Source organism: Dendrobium catenatum, unplaced genomic scaffold, assembly GCF_001605985.2.
Source record: "Dendrobium catenatum unplaced genomic scaffold, ASM160598v2 fragScaff_scaffold_853, whole genome shotgun sequence".
In the NCBI taxonomy this organism is placed as follows: Eukaryota; Viridiplantae; Streptophyta; class Magnoliopsida; order Asparagales; family Orchidaceae; genus Dendrobium; species Dendrobium catenatum.
This window is the reverse complement of record NW_021319315.1, coordinates 1,610,234-1,621,898: the sequence shown is the minus strand read 5'-3', so window position 1 is coordinate 1,621,898 and position 11,665 is coordinate 1,610,234.

Below are 11,665 nucleotides of genomic sequence, written 5' to 3'. Positions count from 1 at the left end.
GAGAAGGAGACTGGATCATAGTAGTTTTAACAATATTGACATATGTAATTATGTATTTTTGGACATGTTTACTTATTTATTTTATGGGCATATATACTTGTTTATTATTAGATATTTGTTGATGATATTATTTTTGTTTTTTATTATTGTGTATATGTTTAATGATGTTCTTGATTAGAGCTGGATGTTTGAATGTATATAGTATTGCATTTTTTTTTCTATGCAGGTTGTATTGTGGAAATCAGTTTTAGAAGTCAGGTGATTTTTTTTATGCTATAGGTTTCCGGCAGATTTTCCGCCGGAAATATCGTCGGCAACACGATACAACGAAACTGAATCGTCATTTCCTGCGTACATTTATGTCGAACTTTCCGGTGGATAATACATCGGCAATCTCCGCCAATAATAGTGCGACAGACTGGGGAAGTGAATTATCCACCAGTATTTTCGACGAACAGTTTCCACCAAAGATATCGGCCAAGAAAATGTTGGAATTTGCTAACTTAAAAGACGCCGGTTTTCCATATTTTTTGCACTGAAATTGTCATGACCCAACCCGACCGGAACGAATCCCTTCGCATCGGGCCGCGACAAATGTTGAAAATCCAGGATCTAGCTTTGGAATTTGCTTCAGACATTCTTCCAAATTTCAGACATACAGAACAGAAAACACAGAGCTACTATAACTTCCAAATATACAGAACAATTCATCTATATTCTTCATTCAGTCCTCAAAATAATCTTGTACAATACAGTGCATGGCTACAGACAGAAAGAACAGAACAGCAAAGTCATGACTGTACAAAAATCAAAAGTACAAAATGCCTAACAACTGATCAGACACAGACTTCTAGTCCACGACTTCCTTCCCTTTCCCATAACCTAAAAACCACGCAGAAAATAAGGATGAGCTAACAGCTCAGCAATACTACAATCGCCAATCAAAATCTCCAGAAATTCAAATCAGAAAATACATCAGAAGCAGTTATTCAAATAGCCGTACAGAATTCGTATAATCAACAGAATACAGATACTTGATCAAACAGAAATGAAACCACTAATGGAAGTCATTTCATATAACAGAATATTCAAGTCAGATTCACAAAACATACGGAATCATATAGAAAAGACAGAATTGTAGAGAACAGACAGAATCGTACAGAACATACAGATTCGTACAGAACAGACAGAATCGTATAGAACAGACAGAATCGTACGAATTTCAGATCATATAAAATCACATTTCAATATCATATCACATATCACATATCAGATAACAGATTCCCGGACCCTAATAGAATCTCTACAGATTCTGGCCCCTTATGCCTCCCTTCCCTGACACTGACAGAATCTCAACGGATTCTAGCCCCTTATGTCTCCCTTCCCTGACACTGACATAATCTCAACGGATTCTGACCCCTTATGTCTCCCTTTGTGCTTATAGCACCATAACAGAACAGATATACAGAATTTTCAGAACAGAACTTTCATAACATGTGTTCTCTTTTCAGATTTCCCTGATACAGACAGAATCTCAAAGAATTCTGGCCTCTTATAACTCTCTTTTGATATCACAGCACATCAAATCATTCAATTCAGAAAATCAGATTACGTTAGAAAAATCATATAATTTACGAAACGACATAACGGCAGTATACGAAATTTACACATAATTCACAGATTCAAAAATTTACCAAATTATCACAGAATATACACAGCAGCATTATAAGACTTTCATTGTACTGAAGCAACATTTTTCAACATCCTAATAAGTCGCAATTCAATCAAAATGCCGCAGAATCCAAAATATCCGGTAAAAATCTTCCAGAAAATACTCAAAATGTGCAAAAACATCATCTCAGAAATATATCAAAAGTTACAAGGTAAAATATTCACCAGTACGAAATAATACCAGATTTTGGCTAACGGAAACAAAAGTTGAAACAGAAAAAGTCATAAAAATCTTCGTTTCTGAAAATTGAGAAAGGCGGAATGTGCCTTACCTCGATTCGGTCAACTTTCCCAACTATGACGACGGACGAAAACTGACCGAAGTCCCCCAAAAATCACTTTTCTTCCTTTTTCCTTCGATTTTCTCTCTCCTGGCTTTTTCTCTCTCTTCAAAAAGATCTCATGTCCATATATATGCATGCAGATCGTCCTGGACGATCTAAAATCGTCTCGGGACGATTTCTTCTCTGGAAAAACTTCGTTCAGACGAAATACTTATCGTTCCTGGACGAGTTGCTCTCTGGACAAATTTTGTCCCGACGAACCCAACTTCATCTTGGGACGAACCTCCCAGCCAGAAATTCCTATACAAACCTGTACCGATCGTCCCGGACAATCCAACTTCATCCGGACGAACCTGGAAGGAAAAAAAACAGCTTTCACAGAAATGCCACGGGAAATGCCGCTGGAAACATTTCCGACGGAAAGTTTTCACCAGTTTAGATTTACTAACATGCGAATTATCGTCAGAACAGTTTTCTCTGTTATTTCGCTAGAAGAGGAAATTTCCTGCTGATTTATAATGTTACTAACGGATTTTGTCCGCCATAAGTATAGTGTTTTCCTGTACTACTTTTTTTATAGATATGTTATATATATTATAATATTCTACTTTGAGTTGAGCTAATTATAATTTAAGATTGACTCTAAGTTGTTTGATTAGATCTCAATTAATTTTTAATCTTTCATGATAGGATTTTAGCTCAAAATATAGAATTTTTCCTAAAATTATAACCATTTTAAACTATCTCTTAACTAAGGGTCTATTTAGAACAACTGTAGCGTTTTATGAAGTTGTTTGTGAATTCGTTGTGGAGAAAATGACTTTCGCTACTCTGATTATAAAAATCAGCTTTCCACAATAATTTCAAAAATATAGTGAAAAGCTGCAAGAAAGCACTAGCCAAACAAAATTATGACTATTAACTGAAAAACAAATATGCAAGAAAACTATATCATATATACTCTAAATTTTCTTCACCTTCAGATATTTTTTCTTTATTCCAATTAAAAACATAATTATAAAAATTGACATAGTTTTTAACTTTTAGATATTATTCTTTATTGAAGATTAAAAAAACTCAATAATAAAAATTTTATTATTATGCTTGTCAAATTGAAGAATTATTTGTCGAGAAAATAAAAACTTTCATAATCGATTAGGACTACATTGATTTAGTTTAACAAATAATTGCTCCAACTATGTCATCTTATTTGAAAATTTTATCAGGAACAGCAAAGCAACATTATATCATTAGCAATACTCTAATTATTTTAAGTTTGAGATTATATTTTCTTCTTCTGTTTTTTTTTTTTTTTTTTTTTTTTTTTTTTTTTTTTTTTTTTTTAACCGCTGCAAAAGAATTCGAATTTCTGCTGCAATTAGTTGCTTTCGCAGCGGTTTTTAAAACCGGTGCAAAAAACCGCTGCGAAAGGGCTTGTTTTTTAGTAGTGAGTTAAGAAGTCGTCCCAAACGAAACCTTCATTTGGAACAGCTTTCTTACTACGTTACTTTTCAACCCACAATCATAGTAACTGTTTGGCCACTCATTTATCACTGCTTTTAAAATAATTTGTATTAAGAAGTTGCTTCTACATCAGCTTTATAAAAAATATTTTTCTCATGTAGCCTTATAATCATAATATATAACAAATTAACTTGCAATTTTATTTTTAAACAAATATTCTATTTATAGATATATAATATAATATTTGTTTGTGATTTAATGCATTAACATTTTTGCAAGAGAATTAAACTAAACTGGAATTATTGGACCTTCTCTACAGCCAGCTAAAAATTTGTGTTATCTCTTCAATGAAAAATAAAGAAAAAGTTAAGGTGCAAACCTGGGCTTCAGATTTATCTCATGAAAATTATCAAAAAAATCCATCTAATTTGTCTCTTTGATAAAATCAAACCAAGAAATTAATGACAGTTATATTTAATATGCATATATTGACTAAGACATTCAAGAATTGAAGTAAAAATGTAAAATTATAAAATTTGCTATGTAAAAAAAAATTTATATGGGATTAATTCAAGACCTTTTGATTAGTATCCTAAACTATCAATTAATAGATCAAAGTGAGTTGCGTTCTATTAACTGATAGTAAAATATGACAATAAAATAATGGATTAAATATATTAATAATTAGGAATATATTATTTATTTTTTATTATGTTTTATTTATTTTCATGCCTCATGACTCATTTTCTATATATATATATGGATGTAATTTTTTATTTATTTTTACCAGCTCTGTGCTATCTTCTTACATAAAAGGAGCTGTTGGATTAAGAATAAACCAGCTGTTAAATATATATTCTGGTTGAAAAATACAAGAGAGTTCTCTCTAATTTTTTTCTCTCTTCTCCCTTCTCGGAGAATGGGCGTTATTTATTGACTTATTTTATAGACATTTTGATAATTTGAATTGAAATCTAAAGCATTTCATCATACGGCCAATATTGATTCACTTTATCATGAAGCATTTTTAGCAATTAATTGCCTCATCATGTCAAAATTAAGTGATCTTGGACTCGTTGGATTTGTCACGTCGAGCCCCTCGATCAATTACAAGCATGTCTAATTTGGAAATAATTTAGTCATCTAATTAAAATTATGAAGCTTTCAAATATGCTTTAAGTCCTTGATTTGAGCTCATTTTGGCTCAGATTGAGTCGATTTTAGTGCCATTGGATTGCTCTTGACGAGACTTTCAATTTGACTATAAGTTGGTTAAGATTGAAATTTGGATAGTCCCAAATTTAATTTTAAATAGTTCTCATTCAATTATGCCTTAAGATTCGTGCCTGATTAAGATGATTTTTTCGGGACATATCATGTCTAAACAAACATAAGCACATCAAATAAATAACTATGACTCTAATCCACTACAATAAAACTAACTTTCAAAATCAATTTCTAATCTTTTTTACATCTGAGAACCTAATTGGAACTAAGAAATTGGAAAATTTTCTGATGTGGCAATTTAAGTATGCATAGCAATAAGGAAATGAAGCTTTCATTAAATAATGATTGGCAAATAATAAGATCATTGCAAAACATTTATTGCATTTATGAAGATCTGTGCATGTCCTCTTTAATATGAACTTGTTGCTTGATTATTATCTCATGGCAGTACTGGCCCTTCTTCATGAAGATCTGTATTATTTTATTATGCAAGATGTAGCATCTTTCTCTTAAGAGATTATTACGCATAAAGTTCAGAGACGGAGAACTGTTCGGTTTTTGTGATTGTGCATAGTAAAGGCGCAATGATGTAGCAGGGAAAAGACAAAGGGAGGGAGAGTTTTTTTTCTCTTCGCAAGAACTTCAGGATCGGAGAAGCATTCGGAATGGGCAATGCCTTCTACAGAAGCAGAAACGATCCAATCCATTCGGGGAACAAAAAAACGAACAATTTTGACTTTATTCATATTTTTTGAGGGAGAGAGATCTTTTTTTCTCTTCGCAAGAACTTTAGGATCGGAGAAGCATTCGGAATGGGCAATGCCTTCTACAGAAGCAGAAACGATCCAATCCATTCGGGGAACAAAAAAACGAACAATTTTGACTTTATTCATATTTTTTTCTTTCTTAATATATATTCATAGATCGATAAGGTGCTAGAGACAAGAAATAGATGAACTGGATATATGTATGAATGTCCTAATTTAAAATTAATAGGAAGAGAATGTACATCCCTTTATTTGTCTATGTATCTATTATTTCATCATCTCCCTAAGATTGAAAAAGATTACATTTATGTGATTTGTCTCAAATTAGCTTACATTAATAGAATATTAGAAAAAAAATCAAATTAAATTACATGAATAAAATTGGGTTAAAAGCCCCTAATATAAATTCATATCATTGCAACATAACAATAATAAATATTAAATAAAGATTAAAAATATTTATAAAACAATTATAAGATAATAATAAAAATTATATTAAAACTTCTTTTTTATTCAGAAATTTAATTTTACAAACTTTTTAAATCAAATATCATTATTTTTTAACTATTCATTTATAATTTTTTACATAAATTTATATGAGCTTCTGTTGATAAAAATATATAGTTGGATTTTTTTTTGGACACTTAGGGAATTCAAGCCCGAATGAGATAGGAGAAATTTCTTTCGTCGACCTCTCGGTTGTAGGGAAAATTATTCTGTGCGGAATCGGAACATTGTTTGACTTAATTTTTTAATTATTTTGATTTGTTTTTTTTAAGTTTATTATAAGAAAATATTTCATTAGTTATAATTAGTAATTATGTGCTAAATTTTTATTTTCATGATAGAATTAAGGGATTTTTACATACATACCACTTTATTATATATATATTACATATTTAACACCCTAAACTTAAATATAACATTCTTACCATCCAAATACTAATTTAATAACAAATATACCACTCTGTCCAAATAATGCCTCACTCCGTCTCTTCCTTCCCGCCTAAGCTCTTTCCACCTGAAAAAAAATACTAGAAAACACGATCGCAAAGGGATCTCATAAATCTAGGATCAAACTCTGATAAAGCACAGCGGAAATACATAGCAGTTGATGCATAAAAGACATTTCCAAAACTTTCAAGCGCCTAAGCATCGTTAGAAATCGGATAAAATAAAAAAAAAAAAACTGCTTAAGATCAAAGTACAGCATGAAAATAGCATCCAGTTTGCCAGAGGAACAAAAGACAAACTACAGCTTCGCAACATTCCTAAATCGGAGGAATGACACAGCTCGTGAGAGGAATAGATCCTAGTGGGAGTCCATCGTATGAGATCTCAGTAGGTGATAGAAAGAGCATGAAAACATAGGATTTCACGCGAAGGGCAGGCGAGGAGGTTGTGTTTCGCGGGAAGAGCACGGCAGCATGCGAGTGGTTAGGGATTGGCGAAGGTAGAGACGGAGTGAGGCTTTGTTTTGACGGAGTGGTATATTTGTTGTTAATTTTTTGTTTGGGTGGCAAGAATGTAATATTTAAGTTTAGGGTGTTAAATATGTAATATAGATATAATAAAGTGGCATGTATGTAAAAATCCCTAGAATTAATTACTGATATTATCAAAAAATTTATATGATTATAGGTTTCATAATTATATCATTAAATTTGCTACTTGTAGGTTATTATTCATAAATTATAGCAATGAAGGATAATTAGCTTATATATTATAATTTTTTATCTATAATATCATAGGTGCATAAATAATCCGACCCTAAGTCGACCTAGAAAATCTGCATTTGGGTTGATATGTTTAATAAACGGGTCAAGCTCGGATCTAGAATTCCGACTCATTTATTAAGCAGGCTGGATTCGTGTTGACCCACGAACTCGATTTTGACCCAAAAGTGACATGGTTGACATTTTTTTCTTAATTTTTTTGCTTGTTGGTAAGGTTTTGACAAAAAAATTACACGTTAACATTTTTATTTTTTTATCGATTAATCTAAACACTATAATTGATGAGTTACAAAAAAAATTAATCAAAATGGGCTATTGAGTAGTGTTCGAGTCATTTGGGTTGCCTGCGGGTCGCCTGGCTTGGGCTCATTTGTTTGACATTTTTTTAGACAGGTTGGGTTTGAGTTGACTAGATTCGGTTCGTTTTAATTGTGGGTCAGTCTCGACCCTATCCATTAACCCATTTTGACACCTCTAAGAAATAGTGAAATCTCGATAGATTTTTTTCAACAAAAATTTTTTTTTTTTTAGACATTTTTCTATGAAATTTTCATCGGTTTTAAATCTACTAAAAATTCATTAGTTTAGGATTTAGCATTTATAACTCTTGATTGTATGATCCACCTCTGATTCAAAATGACAGATAAAACCAACCATTAGATTGTTCAACTGCATTCTAATCTACTATAATATTTATTACAAGCAAGAATACTGAGCCCTTGTGTATGATTTTGTATGTTGATGATGAGAGTTCATGGATTGACTAGTGAAAATATCTAGGAGTTGCCACCTTGATTTTTCCATTCTTTCTTAAATCATTCTATCTACATATGCATGATATTGCAAAATCTTGTAAGATCTTACATGTCACTAATGTATTTCATTACACTATCAACCAAATGGTGTCAAAATAAGTTAACGGGTTGAGTTCAAATCCGACCTGAATCTACATAATATGAACCCGACATGTTTAATAAACGGGTCAAAAAAACCAACTCGATATGCTACTGGCCCAAAATCAACTCCTTAACATGTTTAAAAAATGGGTAGGAAAACCCAACCGAGCCGAACTCATTTATTAAATGAATCAATATGTATTCGAATTTTTTTAGTCAGGTTCATATCGGGTTGACAAGCCAAAACATTTATTAACATCCCTATATCAACCTATGATGATTGTAAGATAAACATTAGCCAAATTATGTAGCTAATGAAGTCATATTAATGGTTTGATGCAAGAAGAAGAATAAATATTATTATGAAGTGCCAGTTGGGGGAGGGTATTTGTTGTCTAGTGGTTGGGGAGAGGGTGAAGAACTACAAATGGTGGTTAGTGGTGGTTGGATTTCATGGCTAGGAAAAGTATTTGTGGAAGGGTGCTATGACCTTGAATTAAGCATGAATCATCTTGGAAATAATAAATTATAAGGACCATATGTCTTGTGAAGTGCTCTAAATGATTTGATTTACTCAATAATAGAATTAGGATCATTGAAAACTCTCTTCTTGTATTTTATTATTTGCAAAATATGTATTAGATAATATATTCTAAAGATTGCCACAAAAATATTTGGGTATTGAGATAAATTTTGTTAAAGATTTCTTACAATCAATTTCTGAAAATTTCTTGGATGTTGATAATTATTAGCATCTTATTTAATCAAATTTCTAAAAAAAAAAATTTGAGTTGATATAAATAACCTCAAAGATTGCCACAAAAATATTTGGGTATTGAGATAAATTTTGTTAAAGATTTCTTACAATCAATTTCTGAAAATTTCTTGGATGTTGATAATTATTAGCATCTTATTTAATCAAATTTCTAAAAAAAAAAATTTGAGCTGATATAAATAACCTAATTTTTTATCAACGGTGATATTCTATTGAAAATATGATGAAAATATATATTTTTTTTTAAAAAAAAAAACACATTTTGATAGATTTTTTTTTGCAATAAAAGACTATTTAATTTCTTGATGTTTTAAGTTTTGAATTTTTTTATTTAAATTTTTATGTGTGCTTATCTACTCATCTAAGCTTTTATAAGAAATTATAATGGAGAAACAATGATAGAGTTTTAAGAAATGAATGTGGCCCTCTTAATGGAGATGATATGAGAAGGATAGATGATAATCATTAGGAAGAGTTTGAACTAGTGGTAGTGAGATTATAGATATATAGCAATGTCAAGGTTGGCTAAGAACTACATTGTAAAGATGAATATGATGGCTTAGGAATGCAAAGGAATGGGTGTGGTTGAGAGGGATAAATTAGAGTTAGGTTATATGTGAAAATTTGAGAAAAATATAAAAATAGGAATTTTTTTTTTTTTTGTGAAGATAAAAGCATGTTTTGCAGAATGATTTATTGTTTAGTATTTTTTTAATTTTCTTACTATGGACAAGGTGGAAGATGCATTCGAAAAACAACATAAAATGGAGATAAATATGGAAGGAGTATAGCCATGATGAGCTATAAGCCACCATGATTGTGGAAGCACAAATCATCTATTTGTGGTCATCCATTGCATATGTTGGAAGACACCATCTCTACCTTAAAGTGAGAAGATGGATTTAAATACATGAAAAAAATTTAATACACTTCATTATATGAATTATCACTAAATAAATCATATAATCAAGTCATAGAAATATCCAAATCTCTATATGATCGTCCACCACCAAATGGAGGAGAGAAGAGATCATATTGGCACAAACCCAACGCTTCTTTTAACTCATATTTTTTAGTTCTTATACATGATGGGGAGTCCCATAAAGTTTAGAGGGTTACAGAGACTACACAAGAAAAAAACTAAAAAAAATATTATCTTTGGTATGACCAATTACAAACTATGCATAACACATTATATGTGTTGGTGGGTATCCATGTGACATCGAACCTCTGACAAGACATTCAATTCTAGATAGATCCACATGGTGAGTCTTAGTAAGTGAGTATACCTTAAGCATCTTTGAGTTGAGTAATGATGAGCGAGCCCTCTATATGTGAAGGAAAATATGGAAAGATTGTATCTAACCTATAGTTTCGAAGGGCGGGTCGATCCCTTTGAGTGATGATGCCCGCTGTTGCAGATCTGTTTTCATGGTTTATGATTTTGATGATAGCAAACACTCTTATTTCTCTACGACGGCTTTATTTACTAACATTTCAGGTCCACACGATCAGACTGCAATTTGGAACCAGCTCAAGATTGGGTAGATTAGGTCTGAGTCAGTTTGTGCACTTTTTCCTTTCTTGAGTCTATTGTATTTGGTGTGGCTCCTGATGTTTTGTAACTTGTAAGATTTTCTGTTGCTCCCTAAAGATTTCTATTTTTGGTAACATCGTCCGGGACGAACTATCCAAAAGCAGAAACCCTAATTAGGGCATCATCATTAAAGCAGTCGTCATCATGGAAAATACATCGTCCTGGACGATTTTGTATCGGCCAGGATGATAGCTAGGCTCAATTCAGAAAGAATCTGTCGCCATATCTAATTAGAAATAACCTATTTTTGGACATCATCCAGGTGGATCGTCCAGGACGATCCAGGTCACTTTTTCCAAAATTTCTCTGGAATTTAAAGAAAGCAATTATGACTTGATTTTATGATCAAATCAGCCTGGACGATCGCCAAATCATCCTGGCCGATGTGTTGGATGACTGGACACCAGATAGCTGTTTTTCAGGGCGATGTTCAGGACGATATTCCACTATTTGTACTGATCTTCCAGGACGATATATTATCGTCCTAGACGATATGAACAAACTTCTTCTGATCGTCTCAAATCATCCCGGCTGATTGGGCTTAAATTGCACTGATCGTACAGGACGATATTAGTATCGTCCTGGATGATAATGTCGGCAACTTGCATTAATGAGCTTATTTTTAGCTCTTCTATTTAAGCTATGAAAAAGCACTTTGTAAGTGTCTTTGGCAGCCATTATAGTTTCGTTCTTGTGGGGGAAACTTAAAGAGAAAGCTTGAAAGGGAGTGAGGAACAGGTGAAGTCTGAGAGAGGGAGAAGATCCTATGAGGGGGACTCAAGGGAGTGTGGAGGGGGATTCCACACGGTTGCTCCAGCAGGCTTGCACCTTAATACCGCCGGATTCAAGGCTTGTCTCGAGGGAAGTTCACCAAAGAAGAATATCTCTTTTGTGTCAAAGGACCCGGCGACTCCGCCGCACCAGGAAGGTGGAAGTGATTTTGTAAGTGCTTCTCCGCCTAGCTGTGGGGGCTAAAGGAGAGACACTTGTTTTAGTGCAATACTTGGAGGGTGCCTCCAAGGAGTGGACGTAGGTCAAGGTTTGACCGAACCACTATAAATCCGATGTGTTCTTTCTTATTATTTGCTTCCGCATTTAATTTCCGCATTTGTTTTATTTGTGGTGATTTTGATTTGTGTTTTGATTTAAAGTTTCTTCTTTACCAATTCACCACTCTTTTTATTTAGC